The sequence below is a fragment of the Protopterus annectens genome, chromosome 13.part0 (genome assembly GCF_019279795.1).
Source record: "Protopterus annectens isolate FY-2018-M chromosome 13.part0, PAN1.0, whole genome shotgun sequence".
Classification (NCBI taxonomy): domain Eukaryota; kingdom Metazoa; phylum Chordata; order Ceratodontiformes; family Protopteridae; genus Protopterus; species Protopterus annectens.
Genome location: NC_056747.1, coordinates 445,431,686 through 445,458,331, shown reverse-complemented (window position 1 = coordinate 445,458,331; position 26,646 = coordinate 445,431,686).

Below are 26,646 nucleotides of genomic sequence, written 5' to 3'. Positions count from 1 at the left end.
TACCCTCATATTCAGACGAGCCAATGGCAAAAGAGTGATTGCCGCTGCCATGGAGCCTAGAGCCCTCAGGACCCATCCTGCCGATGGAGCTGTTGATTGTAGGATGGCCCGCACATGCAGCCTCAGGTTCTGAAGACGTTCCGCAGTCAGAAATGCTAGAAGGTTTCTTGTATCCAATTTGGCCCCTATAAACTCTATCACCTGGGCAGGAGCAAGAGAGGATTTGTTCATGTTGATGGTGATGCCCAGCTGGGGATCCAGCCGGAGGAAGTAGTCCCTGGCTGAGCAAAGTAGATGCCTTGTCGGGGTGGTCAGGAGCCAGTCGTCCAGGTATGGAAAAACCTGCATTCCCTGGAGTCTCAGGTGGGCCGCTATCACTGCTAATACTTTGGTAAACACCCTGGGGGCTGTGGTGAGACCAAAGGGAAGGACCCTGAACTGGTAGTGACTGGCTCCCAGCCGGAAGCGGAGAAACCTCCTGGATCGTCTGTCCATAAGAATGTGGTAGTACGCATCCTTGAGGTCTATAGAGCACATCCAGTCGTTCTCCTGCAATAAGGGCAGAATGGATTGAAGAGTGACCATCCGGAATTTGTCTTTGGTTACAGACAGGTTCAGAAGGGAAAGGTCTAGGATTGGCCTCAAGTCCCCATCTTTTTTGGCACCAGAAAGAACCTGGAGTAAAACCGTAATCTGAGCTGGTCTGGGGGGACGGGCTGGATGGCTCTTTTTTCTAGCAGCTGCTGGATCTCTGCGGCTGCTGCCTCCCTCTGATCGGGTGGTACATCGGGGAGGCTTTTGATTCTGGGGACATGATACATGGGAATTTGGTAACCTCTGGCTATGATACGTAGCACCCAGCGATCTGATGTGATGGACTCCCAAGCTGCCAGGTGCTTCGAGAAACGCCCCCCGACTGCCTCCAGAGTGGAGCAGTCGGGCAACCCCTCAGGGTTGCTGCACGGGTTGGTCAGAGAAAGTTTCCCTGGACCCAAAATTCTTCGGGCCCCCTCTGCCTCTAGGGCGGCATCCTCCTTGTCCTCCTCTGCCAGGGAAGGACTGGTTGTCCGGAGCAGGCTGGGAATGTTGCGATTTCCGGAACCACATCTTCTTCTGTCCCTTTTGGTTCTTGGAGAAGGACCTCTGGGGAGCGGAGAAGTGGACTCTGACGGCAGACAACGTTTTCCCGTCCTTTTCGCTCTGGACTAAAGTGTTGCGAACGGTCTTGCCAAATAAGGCAGAACCATCAAAAGGGGCATTCGCAAATGACGCCTTAAAGGGTTCCGCGAAGTCACAATGTCGGAGCCAGGCCTGGCGCCTCATGACTAGGCCTGCTCCGCTGGCTCTAGCGGCTCCCTCTGAAGCATGGGACAACAACCGCATAGAGGTATTAGATATAGATCTTAGAGTGGTCATGCGAGTGGAGTACAATTGTTTGTTCTCCGCCGACATGGACTCTGGGGGGGGTGGGGGCAGCGTACTCTTTGATAAGGTCTCGCTGCATCCTAATAACGTGTGCCATATAGTTCAGAGACCTTACTGAGAAGGTCGCTGAACTAAAAACCTGCTTCCCCAGGTGATCCATCGAGAGGGACTCTTTGCTCGGTGGATGGACCGAGGGGCTCTACTGAGCTAATTCCCTCTTGGTGGCTGCCGTCAACATGGCATTTACGGGGGGACCCTTGCTCCAGTGGGATCTGTTCGCAGGGGGGCTCAGAATTCTATCGGGGCGTTTGGGAACTGGCTCCACAGTGTCTGGCTCCTTCCACGCCCTGGTGGTAATAAGGTCCACCAGGGGGTCAGCCAGAGGGCACACCCAAGAGGTAGACTGTCCTGCTTCGAATGCTTCCAGGAACATGGACTCGTCGGAGGAAGCCTTGGGGACAGACCACCCCCCCCAATCCTGAGCATTTCCATGATGTCTCCTTCGGAGACATCTTCGGGGGGTGACCTTGGGGAGCCTTCCCCTTCATCCAAGTCCATGTCTTCTGTTAAGGACTCGGGGGAGTCCACGTGTCTCCTCTTACACTTCTGCTTATGAGGCACATCCTCAGGGGGGCTGTCCGAGGAGGTCTCACCAGCAACGACCTGTTCCAGGGGAACGACCTGAGACATTGAAGCAGGCTGTCCCTGAAGCCGGGTGATGGAAGCCTGACTCAGCCAAGAGGGAGTGCGGGGTGGAGCCGAAGCAAGGGCCGGGGGTCCGGATGCCCTCAACAGAGCCCTCTCCACTGCATCGAAGGCCGAGGGGGAGTTGCTCTCTCTGTGATCCGAAAGTCTACTCCCACTCGGATCCGATGGAGGGATTGGAACCGGCGCCGAGGCCATCAGATCCGAAGGACCCGTGTGCTCCAACCTGGATGGAGCCGAAGGCACACTGAATCCCTCAGATCCGAAGCTCGGCCCACGGCTCCGAGAGCTCAGATCCGACAAGGAAGGACCCGACAGACTCGAGGGCAGAGTCGGATCCGAAGTATCCAGTACTGTCGGCGCCGACCCACCCTGGCTCCAACGCTGCCCGGCTCCGTGCGCTCAGGTCAGAGAAGGAGCTATCGGTGCAAAAAAAGGTGTTGAGCTCCCCCCCAAAAGGGGGGAGGCATGAGCACTCCCATCTACAGCTGGGCCTGGATGAACCTTGAACATCATCCGGTCCAAGTCCGCATCTGAAAGGCTGTAGGTAGATCTCGACAAGGCCACCGAGGCGGGCCAGGAGTGCCGCCTCGATGACCTCGACGGAGATCGGGTCTCCTCCTCCTCGGGTCCCGAAGAGAAGCATGGGGATCGGAGCCGAGGAGGGGACCTAGAGTTCGTGGAGGGAGAAGCCCACTTAGCTGAGGGGGCCGAAGCGGAGGCCTCAGCCCGCCGCTTGTGGTGCTTATCCCTCCTTTTCTCCCTCCTGGCCTCCTTCTCCTCTGGCGCCTTAGTGGGCGTTTGAGTCCCGACCGGGGGGGAGGAGGGCAGGAGTGGCAGCCACAGAGGACTGGGGTGGTGCCACGGGAGTACCGGAGGCCGAAGCCAGATCCGGGGGCAAAAGTCCTGCTGGGATCAGCTTCGACCTACGGTCTTTCAGTGCCCTGGGGTTGAACACCGCACAGATAGAACACCCAGAGGAGAGGTGTTCAACCCCAAGGCACCGAACACACCGAGTGTGGCCATCCGCTGGTGAAAGCTTATGGCCACACTCGGTGCACTTGGAAAAAATAGGCTTTGGGGCCTCTGACATAGTTTTTGAAATAAAAGTTTAAAACTACCTCACACAGACCAGGCCCAACACACAACAGCCCACACACACACTACGTACCAGTGAAGGAAGGAGAGGAATTACACTAAAAATAAAAGTACACTGACAAAAGGGAACCTAACCACACACAAACTATGAAAAATATAGAATTTTACAGAAAAAAGTAACCACTTATCTATAAAACGCCAGGAGCTCAGCAATCTAGAAGCTTACTCTAAGAGCGGCAAACTAGATCTGAAGTCAGTCAGGGTTGGCAGGAGATTATGGGTAAGGGGAGGAGCTAGGAGCTCTGATCTCTAAGCTATGAAATAAGTTGCCAGCTCGGATCCGAGATCGGATCCAAGACCCAAAGATTGCTGACAAATGAAGTACCTACTTCAAATTGAGGATTACTTAAGTCTTCAGCTGTTTTGCTTTCTGTAGGAACTTTGGGATCAAAGGTAGAGTAGGATAAGCACAGAGGATACCGAGGGACCAACTGTGGACTACAGTATCCCTCAGGGATTCCCCCAGAGGAGGGTTCAGAGGGAAGTACCAGTTGCATTTGTTGTTGTGAGGGGAAGTGAAGAGATCGCAACAGGGTTGGCCCAAAAGGCTGAAAATCAAGTTCACTACTGACTGGTTGATGGACCACTTGAGAGGAGTCAGAAGGCACCTTGCTGAATTTGTCCACAAGCATGTTGGACTTCCCCGGTATGCAAGATGCAAGTAGTAAGCGGTCTGAAGATATTACCCACTCCCAGACCCTCATGGCCTCTGCACAAGAGATATGACTGGGTTCCCCCTTGTTTGTTGATATACCAGATCACCAACATATTGTCGGTGAACTGCAATCATTCCTAGACTGAGAACATCCTAAAAGTCTTGCAAAGTGAGGACGACTGTCCTCAACTCCAGAACACTGATATACTATCTGGTCTGTAAGCAAGTCCACATGTTTTGGACAATCTTTCCTTGAAAATGCCCCACCCCCACCCCAACTGTGAAACATCCATGGTCATCGTGGCTGGGGAGGACAGGAAAAGGAATGGCCTGTCGATCAACAGGTCATTGGAAAAAAGCCACCATCGAAGATGCTTTCTGCAAATCAAAGTCAACTTGATAGGAACAGATACAGGCTGGTAGAGAATAGACCATTGAACGGCCAGGGTCCATTGAAGCACTCGCATAAAAAAAAAACTCACTATTGAGACAAGGGTAAAGGCAGCCACCCTGGACCCAAGAGCTTGAAGTACTAGTCTTGCTGGTGGGGACAGAAGATCCAAAATAATACAAACATGTTCCCTCAGGGTTTATATGTGATGAGGCGGTAGGGATGATCTCTGATTCAGGGTGTCTGGTAGGGCCCCAATAAATTCCAATTTCTGTACCAGAGAGGTCTGATTTTGGCAGGTTTATGTTGACACCCAAAGGATTGGATATCTGTAACAGGTAATCTCAGGCCTGGATAAGATAATGCCTGATTAGGGCAGTTAGAAGCCAGTCATCCAGATATGGAAATAACCGGAATACTTTCAGCTTCATGTGAGCTGTGACTACTGTCATGCCTTTGGTAAACACCCAGGGGCTGTAGTGAGACCAAACAGAAGAGCTCTGAATTGGTAATGACTGGTTCCCAGCCTGAAGCACAAATGACTCCTGGAGTCTCTCTCTCTTTTGATGTGATAGACTTGCATGACTCATACTGTTGAGCACATCCAATCATCCTTCCTCAATAGCGGTACAATAGACTGGGGACCATAACCCTGCAGTACTTCGCTTTCTTTACACACAAATTCAGATTCCTTAGATCTAGGATGGGTCTTAGGTCCCCGGTTTCTTTGGCCCTAAAAAGAAGAGGGAGTAAGTTACGAATCCTCTCTGCTTGGTCGGGACCTACTGGATGACTCATTTTTACAGAAGCTTTTGAATCTCTGGAACTGCATACTCCCTCTGATTGGATGGGACATCATGGATTTTCTTTTGAGTCTCTAGTGGTTGAAGGAAGGGACTACAACAACTTCTGGATAGGATTCTTAGCATCCAATTGTTTTTTTTGTTTGAGTGGTTTAGGCGTCTGGGTGAAAAGAAAAATGACCCCTGAGTGACTAGAGTTGAGCAGTCGGGCAGCACTTCAGGAGCGATGAAAGAACTCATCAGAGAAGGGCTCTCTGAAACCTTGGTTCTGTGTTCCCCCTTTGCCCCCCAAGGCTGCATCTGTCATTAAAACTTTCCCCTCTGCCTCTGGAGGAAGTCTCTGCGATGATTCTTGTAAGACTCTTGGGATTTCCGGAACCATGTCTTCTTGCCAACTCACTGGTTTCTTGAGAAAGTAAGCTGAGGGGTAGAAAACTTGACATTGATGGCAGACAGGGTCTTCCCCTCCTGCTCACTGTGGGTAAAGGTATCTTTAGTGAACAGCGGAAACAAAGTGGAGCCATTGAAAGCGGCATTAAAGGCCACCTTGAAGGGTTCAGAGAAGTCACAAAGCTTCGTCCAGGCATGTCTTCTAATTGCAATGCATGAGCCAGAAGCCCATGAGGTAACCTCCGTGGAATGGGAGATGAGCCACGTGGAGGAACTGGACAGGGAAGAAAGAATAGCCAGTCGAGGAGATACTTTTGCGAAGTCCTCCGCCGACATGGTCTCTGCTAGAATGTCGGAATCTCTCTGACTAGACCTCTCTGCAACCGGGTAAAGTGTGCCAGATAATTTAACGCTCTCAGCGAGAAGGTGGCTGAGGCAATAAAAGTGCTTCCCAAATCTGTCCATTTGCTCTGAACACCCTGTTCAGAAGATGGACAGAGAAGGTCTGCTCAGCTAGCTCCTCCTTGGTAGCTGCTAACCACAACCATGGCATCAACTGGTATATCCCAAATCCAATGTAGTTGGTCTTTGGGGGGAGACAAGACTTTGTTCCTTTGGGAATTGGCTCCTTTCAGACCCACCGGGACACAAGGTCGATGAGTTCATCTGTGGGGGGGGGGGGGGTCACTCAAGGTGTAGATGGGCCTGCTCTGAAGGCTTCTAAAAAACAGAGTCTCTTTAAGAGAAGGAGTTTTGGCTGACCAACCACTTCTTTGGTTCAACACCTCCAAAATGTCTCCAAAGGAGATGTCCTTTGGTGGTGATCAGGGAGATCCTTCTCCCTCATTGAGGTCATTGTTCTGGGTGACAGACTCCAATGGGGAGTCTATATGCCTCCTCTTGCATGTCTTCTTACGAGGGATCCCCTTCATAGGAAGCTCAGGAGAGGTCGCAGAAGGAGCTCCCTCTAGAGGGAAAGCTTGGAGGCCCCTCAGGACGGGCTGACCCCGGACAGGTATGATAGGCTCAGGTCTCTGATCCAATGGGAGATGAAAGGGAGGATTGTAGCTCTGAGATGCCAGACCTCTAACAGAAGAGAAACCCTTTTCCACGATCTGGAAAGCTGTAGGAACTGGACAGTCCCCCTCCAGCTCCCCTGGTGCTGAAGCAATAGAGGAAGTATAAGCAGGAACCCCCAACCCCCGGTTTCCAGTCCGAATCAGAGATGTCTGCATCAAAGCCCAGAGAGAAATGGATGGCTCCGACAAAAGTGGGACCCTAAAGCCCTCCCCCTGGATTCGATGGAGATAGCCCAGATCAGAGACCCTCTCTGATCTGGGGGATACTGTAGCAGAGGAAGTGAAGGTAACTATCAGAGTAGAGGATGAAAGCCTCCTTGGATCCGACACAGACATTCACGGGTGGCTAAGATCCTGGGGTTCTGATGCTGGCTGTTGGATCAGAGAAGGAGACTGCATGGTAATGGGCACACTCCCAGATCCCAGAGGGGATGGAAAAGGCAAGATCCCCATCTGGATCAGAGTCTTGAGGATATTCCACACCATACTGCCCATGTCAATTTCTGATAAACTCCTAGAAGGCCTTGAGGGAGCTATGCATTTCTTAATCCATTTTTAGCCTTAGGAGCAGACAAATCCATTTTGAACAATCATTAGCAGGCATTATGCTAAAATTAACTTAAAACTTTGAGAACATTCTCATTCTGAAGTACCACTTTTTCTTAGATTACTAAACAAAGCTTTTCCGAACCTTTCTATTGCAAAAGATTTGGTTTACTGTTAACAGGTTCAAGCCAGGACAAGCCAGGACTTGTGCTTTACATCATGCGTCTGTGTGTTTACCATTCTTTTCAAAGCAGAAGCTAGTGACAACATGTTGCTACTGTACTTCAGTAGTTTTCTGTGACTCTCTTACCAGCAAGGATGACAGGACTTTTGCCCAGAGTGCTCCATTCCAGTCTTCTGTGGTGGCATATCACTCAACCACAACCAAAAAGGACCCCAGGTCAAACTCCCAGGGTTGGCAGCTATATGGCCAGAATAACTTGATGTTACTATAGTTGCAGCAGCCTTTGAGATATCGCCATCTGAAATTCCACCGTTTTAACTCCTCCATGGCTAGTCACGAGTAAACGACAACAGAAAAGTCAAATGTGTTATAGGGACTTGAGGCTCTAATATGGTTTGTACTTGGCTGCAGACATACTGAGAGGAACTGAAAATTGGAAAGCCTCTGTTAACCTACCCATAACATACACCAGCACTGCAAGTCCGAAGACACACTGGAGGGAGAACATGCGCATGTGTGTGTGTGTGTAACAATGGGCTTTGGTTTGGACTTGTGAAAATGAATATCATCCCACTTGACATTGCAGTCTCAAACAGAAATATGCATGGTCTTAGGTCGCTGGCTGCTTTCACACAATATTCACAACCCCTCAAAAAAAAAGGGGGGGGGGGTCCAAGGTTGCAGGCTTCTCCCAAGCTTAGCTTCCAAGCTTTTTAAATGGCTACTTCCACAGAATACATCCCACAAGTTAGCCCTGATTGGCTTCACACTGCATGATACCAAGGTTTTCCTTACTGCAGGTGAGAAATTAACTTCCAGATTTATTGGTTTCAGGCAACCTCATTATCACCATCAATTAAAACCCTATCATGTACTCACAGACTATAAAAATATTCTCATGTGTTATACTGCAGCATACTTAAGAACATTTACCAAATTCATCTTGCACATTTAAAGACATACACACAAACATTTTACATATTTTATATATATATATATATATATATATATATATATATATATATATACACATACATATATATATATATACATATATACACACACACACACACACACACACACACACACACACACACACACACACACACACACACAAACCTTGTGCTAGTATACATGTATGTAGGTTATATACAATGTGCAGCTCAGGATTCCGGGATGGAGCAAACGCAGTCTTGTGAATCGTGTCCAGTGTCAACCCACCCATAAAATGTCTCAGAATTTGTGGCATTAGGATTCCACAGCTAGTCATCAAAATGGACAGTTTGCATTGCCTTGGAAGATAGCAATACACTAAAGAGATCTTATTACACAATGTTTGTTCAAGTTTACGTGTTTTAATTAAAATTAATATTGATGCATTTATTTTATTCTTTAAAACAATGAAGAAATAGTAAAGATACACAATTATCTGCCTTTATGTTGTTTCAGTCTAATTTACTGATGGGGTGAGGAGATGAAGGTTAATGCACATGTTAGTACAATTTGCCCAAATAGTAGAGCTTTTAAAGATGTTTAGAAATTAAGGCATCTTGCCTGAAATATACATTTGGCTGGCCTTATCCTGAACAGCAAAAACTGATTAAATGAGCCAGTCATGCTTTCACAGGGAAGAGTACCAAAGTTAGAAGTGATAAGATTTATCCTGATGTGTCTCCACAGAATTTACCACACACTTTTGGAAAGCTAATGGACTGATTACCACCTGTCAAGATAAGAGTATTTGTCTACATCAAGAAAATTATTTGCCTACATCAAGAGGGATAGAATGGGCGGCCGCGGTGGTGCAGCGCTTAGCGTTGCCGCCTCACAGCAAGAGGTTCTCTGGTTCGATCCTCGGCTGGGGTGCCTTCTCTATGGAGTCTGCATGTCCTCCCTGTGGTCTCGTGGGTTTCCTCCAGGTGCTCTGATTTTCTCCCACATCCCAAACACACGCTGTAGGTGGATTGGACACTCTAAATTGGCCCTAGGCGTGAGTGCGTGTGCGCCTTTTGTGGAAGGTTGGGCACCGGGCTGGCACTAGACACCATAAAACTCCACTGCCAATCATAAGCGGACAGGTGATCCGCTGTGGCAACCCCTAACCGGGAAATGCTGAAAGAAGAAAAAGAACAAAGAGCGATAGTATCTTAATTTTGAATGATCAGGTGCCCATCAAGGGTCACAGTGATAAGTAGGTGTCCTCACCTGGGCACCATCCAAGACGGTTGTAATTTTGAATACAAGAGAGGGTCTTCCTGCTACAACAGCTCCAAGACGGCTTTTGGAGCATTTTTGAGTACATTATAGCCAATGATATAAACAATACCTTAATCGGAAGACATGAATGAGGAAACTTCTACAAAACGTGTATTCAAATTTAAGACAATCCAATGACTCAAAGTCCTGTTATCTTAAAAAAGCTAACCTCTATTTATTTAAGCTGTCAAAAGGAAAATATTTGGACCAGATGACTGGCTATTTTATTAAGTGCCCATGAAACAAAATGGAGCACCAGCTCTTTAAAAGAAGCAGCTGGTCAAAAGGACTTGGTACAACCATTGGGGTCTGCAAGTTGGAAGTCTTTGGACTCCAAGGAAATTTGTCAGGCTATTACTATTACAGAATTTGTATGACAGCTCAACAACTAGAGTTCAGGTATTAGTCAGACTGAAACTTGAGTTGACCAGAAAAAAGAGACATGGGCATGTGCTCTCCCTGTTACTACAAGCCGTTTACATGGAACTATTATGAAGACATCCTAAAGGATGCACACATTACAAAGTACAAGCATGGACTGAGGAGGATTACATTAAATTATTGTTGTTTGTGAATTATTAGCTTCCCAGTGCCATGAAGAGGATTTTCAGAAGTTACCTTGGGTTGCTGGAACATTTTAAAAGCTTGCCTGGTTATGATGTGAATCAAACAAAGACTGGGACCCATATTTTGAATTCTGATTTCTCACCTTTGCTAGAGACGTTTATAACATGTTTGGGAGGGGACCTACTCAACACAGTAAATGGATGAAAATATACATGATGGTACTGGAACAGAAAGATAAAGATAAGGTTGGCTAATAAAGGGGCTAGGAGAGAGCAGTTGCAAGAGAGACAAATTAAGCATCAGAGGCACTCCACCAGCTTCTCTAAAGTGGCTTGGTAAATGACGCAAGGAAACTATCAGGTTGCAAGGCAAAGACAGAAAGTTAAAGAAGATAGTCAAACACTGCTCATAAGGGATGTCAGCAAAAACTTGCTCACCTGTCCACAGTACAAATTCAGATGGAAGGAATACTTTCATCAGCTTTTGAATGAAAAACAGATATGCTGTACCCAACCTCAGACACACCCTACAATGAAAATAGAATTGTCCACTCTAGAAGAGCAGCACTGAGGGAAATTAAGTCAGGGAAAGCAGCAGTTTCAGATGAGGTCATAGCAGATATGATCAAGATGCTGTGTGAAATAGGGATGAAATGGCTGTAGAGGGTATTCCTCTATGTAAGGAGAGAAAAAGCTTATTCCCATCCTGATTTTCTAAAGTAGTTCCATTATAATTTAATGGAAGACAAATGAAAGCGCTAAATTAACAGTGTCCTTATTCCATATCTTGACTGGTGGTGGCAGTTTAACTGGGTTTTGTGTGGTACTTGGATTATTATTTACCTTGGGCTTCACGTGTGCTTATCTAAACCAATAATAGTAGTATTTAATTTAGCTATCCATTCCTATTCCAAAACCTAGACAAAAATCCTATCACCACAACCTCTGAGACATATCTGCCAACTGTATTACCATAACCTTAAAAACATGACATAGGTCTGTATTTAAAATGTTTCTCTAAACCATTTTAGTATCTTAACACTAAATGAGGAAGAAAACTAAGCAAAAACATAAGCAGCAAGAGTCAAACTAAGCTACAAATACACCAACAGCAGCTAAAACTAAATTAAATTACAGGCAAATTAAACAGAAAAGGTTAGTTAACTAAATATTAATAACTGTATTTAAGTAAATATAAAATGGAAACTATACATTTTAAGACTGCCACTAACACTAGGCATACACAATCAAATCATACATAACTAAAACAAAATTATACCATGACCCCCCCATTAATATTCCAAAACGTGCACGCTGATTGGCCAGTGTGCACGTTGTAAATCGACTTATACTAATGGAAAAAGATCTGGTCGCCCGGACTTTTTCCATTAGTATAAGTCTCTTTTAAAACACTGTCTCGCTATGTTAAAAGAGTTTAACATAGCGACACAGGTTTAAAAAAAGCAACGGAGATGTCCGTTGCTTTTTTTAAAGCTGTCTCGCTATGTTAAACTCCTTTAACATTGCGACACAGTGTTTAAAAAGCAACGGAGATCTTGCTTTCTCCGTTGCTTTTTTTTAAACCCGTCTCACTATGTTAAATGGGTTTAACATAGCGAGACAGCTTTAAAATAAGCAACGGAGATCTCCATTGCTTATTTTAAAGCTGTCTCGCTATGTTAAACCCATTTAACATAGCGAAACAGTAAAAAGCAACGGAGATCTTGCTTTCTCCGTTGCTTTTGGCCACAGCTCTGATGTACTGCGTAGGCATGCGCAGTACATCAGAACTGCCGCGGATACCAGCCAGCTGTGGAAGGGCAGCAAAGAGGCATTATACAATGCCATTGTTTAAGAAAAGTAATGATTTATTTTCTTAAATAATGTCATAGTATAATAGCAATAACCCACTTCTGGGTGTGGGCAATGCGGGATTTACCCACGGTTGTCTTTGTTTGGCCCCTAGGGCTTCGCCTTCGGGACCAAACCACGCCAACCGTGGGTAAATCCCGCATTACCCACACCCAGGCGTGGGTTATTGCTATATTAAACCAAACTGTAGTAAGACAAATGCAATAAAACTGTATCAAAAGTAAAACTGAACAGGAATACAAGGTGTCCATTGTGACAACTATAAATATAAATGGTTAACTACCAGCACTTGTATTAATGAAATTATAAGGAAAGCAGTTAAAATGACCAAAGTTTTCAAAAATAGATGGTCATAAACAAGCCAGATGAGGGTCCATAAAATATTGACTATTTAAGGAGACTTAAGTACACAGCATCTTCTCAGCAACCACAAACTAAACTCAATATCCTGAAAATTCCACTGCATATGTAAAGTTACAGTAGCTATGCCAAGTCACTGCCAGAGTCGAGCGGGATTGACCCATAGGACGTAGCTTGAGAGAATAGTTTTTTGCTAGGCAAGGGTAACTCTTGCTTCATCCATAGCTGGGCAGTAAAAAGTACAGTTTTGTACCTACCATAAATGTAGATGTTCGAAGATCCACATTGCTGCAGTCCTAATACTTGGGTAGTCCGCTGTCCCTCGGTCGGCCCGAATATCAGAGTATAAGGCTGACGTCGGTCAAGGCACATTTGACTGACATCAGAACGTCAGGGTACAAACATGACCATATCCTCAGTCTTTTCTTGCCCCAGATGTCAGAAGACCCTAAAAGAAAGGTCAAACCCATAGACAACAACTAAACCACCAACCAGCCTAACACAAAATATGTACAATATGTACAATATATCCAATAGACACAATATACCACAGATCGATCACCCAACCCACACAACCACCTCAAACTACAGAGGGAAGGAGGGACTGCAGCAATGTGGATCTTGAACATCTACATTTATGGTAGGTACAAAACTGTACTATGTTCTTCATCTCACATTGCTGCAGTCCTAACACTTGGGTAGAATCCCAAAGCAGAGGTATGGGAGGATGGCTAAACTATAATGAAGCAGGACCTGCTAAAATGCCCTGCAACACAGCAGTGGCAAAACCAGCCCTGGATTTAGAGTATGCTGTTGAAGTGGCAGTAGCCCTAGTGGAATGAGGCCTAATCCCAGCTGGAATCTCTTTGCCATGATGGGAATAACAGAAAGCAATGCAAAATCCAATCCACTTAGAAATAGTTTGTTTTGACACGGGCTTGCCCAGAGAGCACAAAGCAAAAGAAACTAATAGCTGCTGAGATTGTCTGAACCCTTTAGTTCTGTCCAAATAATATCGCAACTGCCTGTGTACATCTAAAGTGTGCAAAATCTTTTCCCCTTTATTTAGGGGATTTGCATAGAAAGTAGGCAAATGAATAGTTTGGTTTAAAGCCACACTAGAAACCACTTTAGGCATAAAGGAAGGATTAGTACGTAAAGATACCCTATCCTTATGGAAGATTAAGAAAGGCTCAACTGCCATAAGGGCCTGCAATTCAGAAACCCTTCTTGCAGAGGTAATGGCCAACAAAAATACAGTCTTCCATGACAAATATTTCAACTCAGCAGTAGCTGCAGGCTCAAGGTTGTAGAGTGAGTTTCTCCAACACAAAATTGAGATCCCAAGCAGGAGTAGGGGTCTTATATTCTTTGCCCCTCTGAGAAATTGCTTGAATAAAGGATGAGAAAACAATGGTGGGTCACAATCGTAGTGAGCTGAAATTGCTGCAGCATGAATCTTAATAGAAGAGAAGGACAAACCTTTGTCCAATAACTCAGTAAGATATTGAAGAGCCACACTTAAATCAGGCTCAGAAACATCCAAATCAGCTGCCCAAAATAAAAATCTCTTCCATTTATCTGCGTACACTTTCCTTGTACTAGGCCTTCTTCCAAAATCACATTCAAAACTTGTTGTGGAAGTTGAGACCCTCTATGGTTTAAAACAGAATATGCCATGCTGTTAGGTGAAGAGTGAAGTTTGACATTGAGCAAATGACTGTCCTCCTGGGACAACAGATGTGGAATCAAAGGCAAAGGCCATGGAGGCTTCACTAGACTTCTCAGTAGTGCATACCAGTGCTCTCCAGGCTAATCTGGAGCTATCAAAACCATCCTTGGCCTGTACTGTCTGACCTTCAGAAGTACCTTTGGGAGGAGAGGCAGAGGTGGAAAGGCATACACATGAAGATTTTTCCAACTGAAAAAGAGCATCCACCTTCAAGCTGTGGGATGAAACCCCTTTGTGCAAAACTTTGGCAGCTGGTGGTTTAGTGGAGAAGCGAACAGATCTATGTCTGGAGTTGCGCAGGACACTGTCAATTTCTGAAATACATGAAGATCCAGGTTCCACCCGTGGGGATCCATGATTTGTCTGATTAACACATCTGCTAAGGAGTTCTGTGCTCGGCAGAAACCTTGCCTGAAGACTTAGTTGTAAACTGAGAGCAGTCTCCCACAAAATCATTGCTTGCCTGCATAGAGGATAAAAATGTGTTCCCCTTGCTTGTTGATGTACCACATGACAGTTGTGTTGTCTGTTAGAATCAACACCTGCCCTGGAAGAAGTAAATCCTTGAAAGCTATTAATGCAAACTGGACTGCTAACATCTCCTTCATGTTGATATGTAGATGTTGTAGTCTGGCAGGCCACTTGTCTTGTATCCACTTTCCATTTAGATGAGCTCCCCAAGCTATGTCTGAGGCATCTGTCGTTAAAATCTGACGGTACTCTGGCCGGGTCACAGAGAGTCCCTTGTTTAGGTGACATTCCTGAGCCCACCACAAAAATTCCTTTTGAATGCAAGGTATTAATTGAATGACAGTGTCCAGATCCTGGCAGTGCTGTGTCCATACATTTTGAGATACCATTGTAGCTTCCTCATATGCAGTTTGGCATTGGGAAGTACCAGAATACAAGATGCCATGAACCCTAAGGCTTGAAGGACTGTCCTTGCAGTCAGCCCGGACTGATGAGATAGCTGATGGAAGTAAAGGGATAGACTCTTTTGTTTGTCCGGGATTAAAAAGGCCATCTGGGATGCTGTATTCAGTCTCACACCCAGAAAGCACATGTCCTGAGAGGGTACTAGACTGGACTTTATTTCGTTCACAGAATACCCCAGGCATCTTAGCACTGCTGTCACATATTCCAAATGATGAAGAAGCTCTTCCCTTCCTGGAGCCAGAATCAGGCAGTCGTCCAAATAAGGATAGATCTGTATTCCTTTTGAAGAAAGCTATCACTGGAGCCAGAACTTTGAACACTCTGAAAACACAGATACTTCCTGCAACTTAGTCTGATAGGAACATGAAGGTAAGCCTCCTTGAGATCCAAAGTTACCATCCAATGATCTTTGCCCAGCAGAGGTAAAAGCTGCTGCAACGTCAACATTTTGTACTTGGGAATGTCCAGATAAGTGTTGAGGATAGATAAATCCAAAATTGGTCTCCACGTGTTCCCCTTCTTTGGTACTAGGAACAGGCGAGAATAAAATCCTAGGCCCCTTTCTCGCTTAGGAACCGCCTGTATGGCCCTTTTTGGAGTAACAGTGAAATTTGCTTGTGAGCCTCTATTCTTTGTTGAGGAGGAATGTCTAGCATGCCTTTGAAAGGAGGCAAGGTATGGAAATAAAACCTGTAACCGTGATGTATGATATCCAGTACCCATTTGTCTTGGGTAATCAAACTCCAATTTTCTTTGAAAAGTGCCAACCTTCCTCCCAAAGGTGCTGCCAGGCGAGAAGGTTCTGGCAGCTGAAAAGGTAGGTCATTGGGTCTGTTTAGAAAGGACTGACCCCTGCCCTCACTTGAAGACTGTGCAGGAACTCCCTGTTCTAGGCCTGAAAGAGCCCTGACCTCTGCCCTGCCGTCTAGATCTACCCCTAGACTGGGAATCATAAGAAGGATCGTCCACCCTTTAGAAGGCCAATTTCTACTAAACTTTGGAGGCTGAACCTGCAAAAATCTTTAACAGTCTGCATAGACTTAGCCTTGTCTTCCATTTTCTTTAAAACTGCCTCAACAGGAGAACCAAACAAGACATCAGATTGCAAAGGGGCATCCAAAATCCTAGTTTTAACATGGTCAGATAAATTTTGATCCCTCAGCCAGGCATGCCTGCGAAGAACTGACCCAGTGGCAGCCACCCGAGGCCTGTACAGCATCAAAACATTGCAAAGAATGCTTACCCACCTGTTCAGAAACATGCACTAAATCTTGTAACTCTTTACAGTCAATACCTTCCGCCAGAGCATCAACCTTAGATTTCAACTGAGAAAGGAGATAATTTTGATATTTCAACATGTGAAACTGGCAATTCAAAGCTCTCATGGCTAGAGCGAAGAAGTATAAACTTTCTTTCCCCATCTATCCAAGGCCCTGGCCTCTTTATCTGCAGGAACCAGATTCTTGACAACAGAAGCCTTAACACCCTTAGGCCCCTGGCTAACAGTTTCTGGGTCTGCCCTAGGACTCTTAGATACTTATGAGCTTCAGGCACCCTGTAATACCTATCTGGTTTAACAGGAGCAGGAGGCAAAGAATCAGGATTAAGAGAAGCCTCTGCAAACACATCTTCCACCACATTCAGAACAGGAGGTATAGCTAAAGGCCTATGCTGGGGTAAAACAAAAATTCCTAAGCCTTTTCCTGGAATCAGAGAAATCCTGACCTTCCCATTTAAAATGCTCTCTCATGGAGTGAAGGGTCTCTGAAAAGAAAAAAACTCAGGAGGAGAAGCAGAAGGAGTAGAATCATCCACATCAGAATCAGAATAATGAGAATACTCCTGCAAGTCTTCAGCCTGCTCATAATCCCCAACACAGGTTCCATCCTAGGCCTCTTATCAGGAGGGGCATAGAGCCTCTAATTAAAGTAATTAAATCTTCTGCCATTTTAAGCATGTGCTTCTTGGGCACAGAACCTGAAGAACTAGGAGGGACACCCACAGAAGCAAAACTAGACCTGCCTCTAGGAGAAGCCTTGGAAGCAGAAGAGAGGGCCTAGACACCTTAGGAAGGGAGGGAGTACAGTTATCTGAGAAGCCCCTACAGCCTGACCTGCCTCCTGGGAGGCCACATCCTGTAAAAACAAAGTTTCTCCCTGGGACTCCAGAGAGGCTCACCGGTTCCACTGGCGCCTCTAAAGAACCGGTGGACGACTCCTCTAACCTAGGTTTAACTGCCTTGTCCTTGCGCTTCTTTGAGGAAGCCAGCGCGGAGCATCCGACGGCATATTGTAATTGCACCGCTTCCCAAAGACCAACCTGGCACAATCCAACCTTCGCTTTATAGTGCGTTTATTGAACCTAGCAGCGACACCCAACAACGTCGTGCTCAGGTCCCAAACAAGGTATACACAAATTATGGTAATCCCTATGCGGTATCTGTTTTCCACAAGAAATACAGTTATTCACTTTTTCTGACATCCGGTAAACCACTGAGGCAAAAAAAAAAAATATTCCCAACGGGTACTTAACCAACTCTGACTTGGTCTGAAACTCACTTGCAACACTGCTTCTGCATCGGACCATGCGGCAAAAAGACTGAGGATATGATGTCGGTCATGCGCATTTGTACCCTGACGTTCTGATGTCAGTCAAATGCGCCTTGACCGACGTCAGCCTTATACTCTGATATTCGGGCCGACCGAGGGACAGCGGACTACCCAAGTGTTAGGACTGCAGCAATGTGAGATGAAGAACATCTTAATATTTATAAACCAGAGTCTTTAAAATGATTATAAACTCCTAGTGCCCACTGTTTTGCTTTCCAGAATTTTCTGAGAGAGATCCTCTACTATATTTCGTTCTGGCAATGCAAACTCACATGAAGTAAAAGGATGAATTTGCAGTTAATGCCACCGACAGAATGTGTGTTCATTGTTTAAACTGAGAATAAAAGATCTTTGCTTTCCTGTGTAGCTTGTTTTTGGTCTGGAAATGGAGTGTGCTATTTACTATAGATAATTTTAAGGTAATAAGGTCAAATGTCTCAGATACCTACCAAATGGTTCTTTTTGCAGTTCTAACTGTACCTCAATACAGCTAAAATTACTCGGTTGACTCAGTTTATTCAAACAAACAGCCATGTTTGGCATGTATTTACAGAATAAGTTATGCTCCAGAGTAATTGTCCATCCAAGCTATAATCTCAAAATGTTGAAAACATTAAAGGACTCAAAATGTATCTGAAGTAATATAATACTAGCATACGAGAGGTTAAACAGGATTTACCCACTCACACAGAAAAAGAGAGTAAGCAGACCACAAAAGTCAAAACACTAGTCAAAAAGACAAGATGTACTGTTGAACTCCAACAACCAAAGCAAGATAATACACTACACAAGAACATACTCGTACTGATATAGTAAGGCACAAATACAGTTGAACTGTAAACCAAGCACGAAAGGAGTATTTTTGTTGTCTACTACAATAAGCTATACCCCCAAAGCATAGTGTCACAAAGTCAGAGTATAGATTCTTGATGAAAACTCAAGTGGCTAGGTCAGGGTGGCCCTGTACATGACAGATACATAGGAAGGCTACACAAAAATGCACTCACTCACAATAAAGATGAAAACTACAGTTGTGTAAGTTGCATTTACCATAACAGCAGGTGTTCGAATTCCACACTGATGTAGTTGCCTATAGCAATTTGGGTTACAACTTGCTTAGGATATAATGTCCATTCAGTCTACATTCAAGTCTTTGGCTACCCTGCACACTTTCTTCAGAACTATATTGCTCCCCAACAGGTACAGCCTACTTGTCCTGAAACTCCAAAAAAGGTTAGGAGCACACAACTTTTATGTCGAAAGCAATGCCATACACGTAAAGGAGGGATGCAGGGAGGGGAGGGGAGGGTGCGAGTACTGCAGCAGTGAAGAATTTGAACATCTACTGTTATAGGTTCATTGCTAAGTACTAGGCTAGTTACCCTTGCAGGCTATTTTAAGTTTAGCCACTTTCCCTTTTTGTGTTTGACTTAACCTATCCAATTTGGTTAGAGACTGGCCTTAACCATCCCATGGTTGATAATTATATATTACCCCCAATAGGAATAACTGGGGTTAATTTGAGGGGAGCCATGCATGGGATAAAGCAGTTAGGAGCTGCCTCTTTCCATTAGTAAAGCAGAGGGCAGTCGGGATACATTTTCTGTTTCCCATCCATAGATCCAAGCTGTGCACAAATATGGACCGGTATGAACTTTGTTTTGTGCGGCTTGGAGTCTGTTTCAAAGCAGCGGCATCCACTGTGAGATATACCAGTCAGTCTAAATCTTCTGTTGATGTTGCAGAAGTGACTTGGATCCCTAGACAAAGTATTTCTCATGTCATTCGACATGATGATGTGCAGCAAATCCATCAGTATTTGGTCAGAGGATGCCTTGCATGCCAGACACAGGTCACATCTTAGCAGTCTGTAAGATACAGAGTAAAGTGACATGGCTTTGAGATGGTCTACATAGCTCATGTTTTTAGGTACTGTACACATTTAGTAAGGTCTCTTCTGTGAGTGATCCAGTTGTTGCATGTGTCTGGACAGATGCATGCCAAAGGGGGCATTATATTCAATCACTGGCCTAATGAGGCTCGAGTAAACAGGGACAATGGCAACCCAAGATCTAGACACAATCCTTTTGTTTATAAGCTGTACAACATAAAAGGGCTTTCTTATAACAATGGACATGTGGTGGTCAAATGTTAGGTCAAATGTCCACATAATTTCCCGAATCGCAACCAAATGAGTCAACTCAGGGGCATACTGTCACGGTGGTATTTCCCTGAAATAACCTCCCAAAGGATACAATAATGCATTTTTTTGTATTTAGTTTGTCTATGATTTTGGCACCAGTTATTTATTTGGGATACTCCTTCCAGCAGGATGGCTAAATCATCTGTGGATTCAATGACTGCTATTAGCTTGCCGTCATCTGCAAACTTAGAGCCCTTTGGTATAGGCTTTTAGTTCAGAAAGTAGATGCCAAATAGGACAGGACTCGTGGGACTCCACTGGAGACTGTTCTCTTTGTGGAGGTATGTTCCCCTATTTTGATTTCCTGTGTCCCATCTGTAAGCGAGTTGGCAATCCAATAGCTTGACACGGTATACTTCCCAATTATTTAGCTTTGCTACTATGCCTGAGTGGGGAATTGTGACAAAAACTTTGGCCAGGTCAAGGTATGCGGTGTGTGCCAATTTTGACTTCATGCATTGCTTTGGTGATTGTTTCAAAAACAGATCCACCAGGCTGAGTAAGCACGACTTGCACTTGACAAATCCAAACTGAGACAGGTCCAGTGTTTGGAGGTTCCCTATATTCCAACTGATTTTTTCCATGGCTTTGCATGAGGCTGGTCAGACTTATGGGTCCTGTAATTGCCTGGGTTTGTGGCAAGTCCTCCCCTAGGCAGGAGAATTACTGTAGCTGTTCTCCATTCACTTGGTTCAAAACCTGTGCGGTGGGGCTAAATCGTACTTCATGCTATTTAAGATGCATCGAGGGATATTGTCAGGGCCCATTGTTGCAGCATTTGTAGCTTTTAAATAGCACTTTTAGGACTTGCTCTCGTGTGATATACCAGAAAATGCCACACCATCAGCTAACTTGAGGGACAGACAGAGGGGAAAGTGGGGTAAAGCTTGGGAAAAATTTACTGGCCAGTACGCTCGCTGTGTCTTCAGCCTCAGTGGAGGTTAACATCGTACACAATCAGCTCAGCACATTGCTGCATTGTGCTTTTGAGATTACGAACATAACTAAAAAAAATGCCTTGTGATCATCTTTGATTTGGGCAGCTATTTTAGCTTCAGACTTGGTTTTGGTGGATTTCATTAAAGTCCCGAGTTGTTTATTTCAGTGACATGGGCTCTAACATTCTGGGAATTACTCTTTTGGTCAAAATTATTTTCCTTTTATTATAAAGCTTGATGATGTTATGGTTCCTCCATGTGGGTTTGTTTCTGGGATTTTCCTGCACTTGTTCTCATAGGGTACAGCTGCATCTGTGCAGGAGCTTACATGCTGGTTAAATGTGGTAGTGTATATTACTGCATATTAAGTGGAGCTATCTGGGTCTGGTGGGGATCTGAAGCTTGCCAATTCTCACTTAGGGCATAAAAAAATTCTAAAAGGTACCATGTGTGAAAGGGATCTCTGGTTTAAGTTTTATTTAGAAGGAGACTGCTTTATGGTCAGACCCAACAAGTGAAGTCAAGCAAGGGACAGTGCAAGATGCTGTCATATTAGTAAGAAGATCCAATGTTATTCCCCAAAGTGGGTGCTCAGACTAATTATTCCATGGCATTTGTATTGACAAAGTCCAGGAATCTCTGTGCCTGTGCACTAGTGGTGGTGTAGGCTTCCCAGTCTGTAGCTGGATAGTTGGTTAGTTTAAATCACCCAAGAAAATGGTACTGTGCTTAATATGGAGCAATTCTAGTTCAGATATATAGGCATTCTGGTTTTTGTGTGTCATAGAGGGAGTTCTATAGCTAGCTAATATACGGTATGGGACCTTTCTGAGGATTATGACAAGAAGCAGCTCTAGTGCATTATGCTGCTCTACCAGCCTTGATGAGAGTCTCTTTTGAAAGTAGATTGAGACACACCTCCATCTTTTTCCCCTCCTGAGCAGTAGACGGTCTAAACTTGTGGAATGCATTATAGCCCTGCAAAGCCAGACTGCTCTCCACTATTTTAAACCATGTCTCAAGTCACTAGATAGACATTAATGTCCTCCTGGGTGAGAAGGACTTGCAGAGAAAGGAGTTTCTTTTTTAGGCTTCTAGCATTGATCAACAGCTTCATATTTTCTTTTGCTTGTGTCATTATTTTGGTAGGTTTATTAGGGTGGCATTACCTAAATAAAGGCACTGTGGGGGGTGGAAATTCTTGCCAGTAATCAAAAACCTAGAGGAGACAGATGCATGCAGGCCATCTACGGTGAAGAAGTATGGTCTGTCAATCATATTGTCATATTTTGACAAAATATCACACTCCCTTTAATGAATTCAATCATCCAAAAAAATGCCCTGCATTACACAACTTATCACTGACTTCCTGTGCAGCAAGGTTTCAGTCTAGTAACAAAATTCTTATTACTTACAAATAAGTCAAATGTTGCAAGAGACTTACTCTACTCCCAATACATTGCTAAACTCTGGAATAGTATCCCCACACAAATAAAACTCTCCAACAAACTCAGTAGTTTTAAACCACTGCTTAATCATCATCTTAACCAGTCCTGGTCCTGCACATTCTCATCACAAGGTTAAAACTTTGCATCTGTCCCTTCTAGTTTTTTTTTTTTTTACTTTCCAAATATTGTCAAACAGAATACTCTCAACCTCTCACTGAAATGACAAAAAAGAAGTTATTTACTTACCATAACGTTCCACTGGAGTTGTCCATTTTCATTTATCCTTGACATATGGGTTCAGTTGCAATTATCGGGACCAACTCTGCCACTACTACAGCTCTTGTGGGCCAAAAACTCTCGAGCTTCCCCTCTACCCACAGTTCTTTTCTCCCAATTACCTCAGATGGGGTTTGCAGATTAGATATAAAAGTCATAGATAAGGAAGCCATATCTGATATGTCTTAATTATCACAATAAGTTATATGCACATTATCCTTTCCACCAAACACAGAGGGATGAAGTCTAGGAGAAATGAAAAGGGACAACACGGATGAATCATTATGGTAAGTACATAACTTCTTTATCTGATGATGTCAATTTTCATTTTATCCTTGATATATGGGGCAGAGTCCCCAGTTCCCTTGCACCTTGGGAGGTCTCACGGAAGGACATTCCTGAACACCACTGAACCAAGGGATGTTCTTTCCCTAGAGACTAAATCCAACTTGTGATGAGCAATAAAGGTACGGGGAGAAGGTTAAGTTGCTGCTGCACATATATCATCCATTGAAGCTCCTGATTGGAAAATTGCTGACATGGCTACAGATCTTGTAAAATGTACCTTAACAGGTCTTGGCAAATCACTTTTCTTCTCATCATAGATAAAGGATATACAATCCTTCAGCCATCTGGCCAAAGTTCCCTTGCTGACTGGTTTACCAGACGTTGCACTTGAAAAGGATAACAGTTTGTCAGATTTTCTTATGTCTTTCGTTTTCTGTAGATAAAAACAATTGTCTGTGAGCATCTAACAAATGCAAATAGCATTCACCTTTGTTCGGAAAATTGGGAAAGAAAACTGGTAAATTAATAGTCCGACTGGTATTAGACTCGGACACTACCTTAGGCAGAAAAGTGGGATTTGTCCTAAGGAAACTATCTTTCTGAAAAATCAGATAAGGTGGTCTACATATGGCTTGAATTTCTAAAATCCTTCTGGCACAGGTTACTCCCACCAAAAAATACAGTTTTCCATGACAAATACTTTTGATCAGTTTGTAGATGGTTCGAAGGGGGAAATACAATATTTTTTAAACACTAGATTTAGATCCCAAGGTGGAGTAGGATCCTTAAAAGGAGGTTAACAAAAGTGTCCCTTTTAAAAAGGATTTGCAAAGTTTATGAGAAGCTAAGAGGCATTCATCAAAATCATTATGGAAACCTGAAATTGTTGCTAGTTTAACTTTAATGGTAGATGGAGAAGCTAAGAAATCTAAATAATCATCAATAGATGCAGAAAAGGGATCAATATCACTTTAATGAGCCCAAAAGGTAAATTGCTTCCATTTATTAGTAGAGAGTTTAAAGGCAGAGCTTATGAGAAGCTAAGAGAATTTGATGTACTGGGGAAGAAAGGTTAACTCACCTGGCAATTAATGAAACTGGAGGAAACATGCCGTCAGCTTAAGGTTGATAATATTTTGATGAACTAATCCCTCTGGATGGGACAGAAGATCTGAAGCTGTGTCCAGAATCTAGGGTCATTGAATCATACAAGGCCAAAGAAAGGTGAACCATATCTCAAGGCCAATAAGATACAATGAGGATTACTATGCTCTTCAGCTTGAGTACTTTCTGTAAGAATTTTGAGCTTAGAGGTATCAGGGGAAAGGCCTATAGGAGTATGGGGGCCAAGTGTGGAGATCAGCATCTCTTGGCAGCTACCCAGGAGGGGGGGGGAATCAGGGCAAAGTAGTTGCTGCACTTGTTTAGGTTAGAGGAAAACAGGTCAGACCAAGGCTGGCTCCATTGACAGAAAATCCTGCCACTTTTGGATTGAGACACCACTCACGAGGCAGGAGAACACATCTGCTCAGTTTGTCTGCTATCACACTGGAACTCTCCAGAATGTACGTTGCTATCAGAAAACAGTTGGAACAGATCACCCACTGCCACACTCAAGAGCTTCTCGACAAAGGGGGGTAAGATTTGGTTCCTCCCCGTTTGCTGCTGCTGTACCAAACTACTGACATGTTGTTTGCTTGAATCGCAATTGTTCCAACAGGAAGAGCTTGAAAGGCTTGCAACGGTAAAAGCACTGCTCTTACCGCCAGAACATTGATATGCAAGATGGAGAAGTGGCACCAAGTGTCACGGACAGTCTTGCCCAGAAAATGCCACCCCCACACCATCTGGGAGATGTCCGTGGTCATTATGGCCTTGGGTTCTGGAAGGATGAAGGGGTGACCCAGGAGAATTTCTCTGGAATGCACTCAAGTTAAATCTTTTCTGCAGTGAAGGTGATCAAAACTTGATCCAACCATTGAGAGACCAGCAGCCATTGTAGAATTCTCATGTCATATTTTGCTAGGCAAACTAAAGTTATTGCCGCTGCCATGGAACCTAGAGCTTGTAAAATTAGATGAGCAGGTACTCTCTTGTTGTAAAATTTTTTTGAACCCGTGTTCTGATTTTTTTTTTTTTTTTTGTAAGTCTCACGTATGGAAGGGATGCTACAGTTGCTGTCGTATTTAGTAGTGCTCCTATAAACCCTAAGTTGGAGTCAAATGGGATTTTTCATAATTTACAGTTATTCCCAAGTGTGCACAGATCTGGAGAACATAAACCCCTGCTTCTATCAGTCGATGCCTGGTCGGAGAGTTAATGAGCCAGTCGTCCAAGTACAGAAACACCCAGAATTCTTGCAGTCTCGAGTATGCTGCTACTACAGCCATTCATTTGGTGAACACCCTGGGGGCTGTGGTGAGACCAAGGGGCAGCACCTTGAATTGGCAATGACTGGCTCCCAGCCAGAAGCGGAGGAACTTTCTGGGGCATTTGTCCATTTTTATGTGATGATATGCATCATGAAGATCTATCGAGCACATCTAGTCGTCCTTTTCCAAAAAGGAAGAATTGACTGTACAGTGACCATCCGGAATTTTGTTTGTCGAACTGATTTGTTCAACACACTGAGATCCACAATTGGTCTCCAGTCCCCTGTCTTTTTGGCACTAAAAATAATCTTTTTTTCCCCAAACACCTTTATTGAGTTATCACTTGTGACATAAAAAGAACAATCTGTGGTGGTGCAGCAGTAGCATTGTTGCCTCACAGCAAGAGGTTCTCCTATTCGATTCTCGGCTAGAGTGCACGGAGTGCCTTCTGTGTGGAGTCTGCATGTCTTCCCCGCGGTTGGGTGGGTGTTCAAGAGACATGCGTAAATGGGCATGCCTTCACTGAATGTTGAACATCGAGCTGGCACCTCGGCGTTCGTAAAAATCTACTGCCAATCATTAGCGGAGTTCGGCTGTGGTGACCCCTAACTGGGAAAAGCCGAAAGACAAACAGCAGCAACTTGTAACATAAAAAGAATCTTCAGTAAATTCCGGATCTTCTCTGGTCTGGTAGGACATCTTCGATTACTTTCTCTAGCAGCTTTTGAATTTCTAAAACTGCTGATTCCTTCTGATTAGGTGGGACACTGGGGAGCTTTTCTGCATACAGGGGGGGGTGAAGGGAAAAGGGTATGGTATAACCTCTGGAAATAATCTGCTGCACCCAAGAATCTGTTATATTTACCAGGTGTTTTGGTGCAAGGATAAGCGTCCCCCAACTGCCTCTAGAGGAGGACAGTCGGACCTCCTTTCAGGAACACTGAAAGGGTTTACCCAGGAAGGAGTCCTTGAAACCCTGGTTCTGTGGACCACCTCTGCCACGTTGACAGCATCTTGCATTGCAGTACCCCCCCTCTGCCCTGGGGGAACTGACTCCACGTGTGCCCTGGAAAGGCCCTTGGGACTTTTTGAACCACATTTTTCCACTGCTCCTCAGATTTCTGGAAAAGGATCTCTGGAGAGTAGAAAAACATACTCCCACAGGAGAAAGGGTCTTACCATCCTCCTCACACCTGGATAAAGTCTCTCTAACTTTTGGGCCAAACAGATACGATCCGTCAAAGGGCGCATTGACGGATGAAGACTTAAATGGCTCTGCAAGATCACAGACGCATCCAGGCATGCCTTCTTATGGCTACACCTGAACCCCTACTCTGATAGTCCCTTCGGCTGCATGCACAATAAGCCTCATGGGCAAGTTTGATACAGACTCCAGTGTGGCCAACTGGGAAGCAACTTTTTCTTGGACTACGTAGTAACAGCTCCTGCCAGGG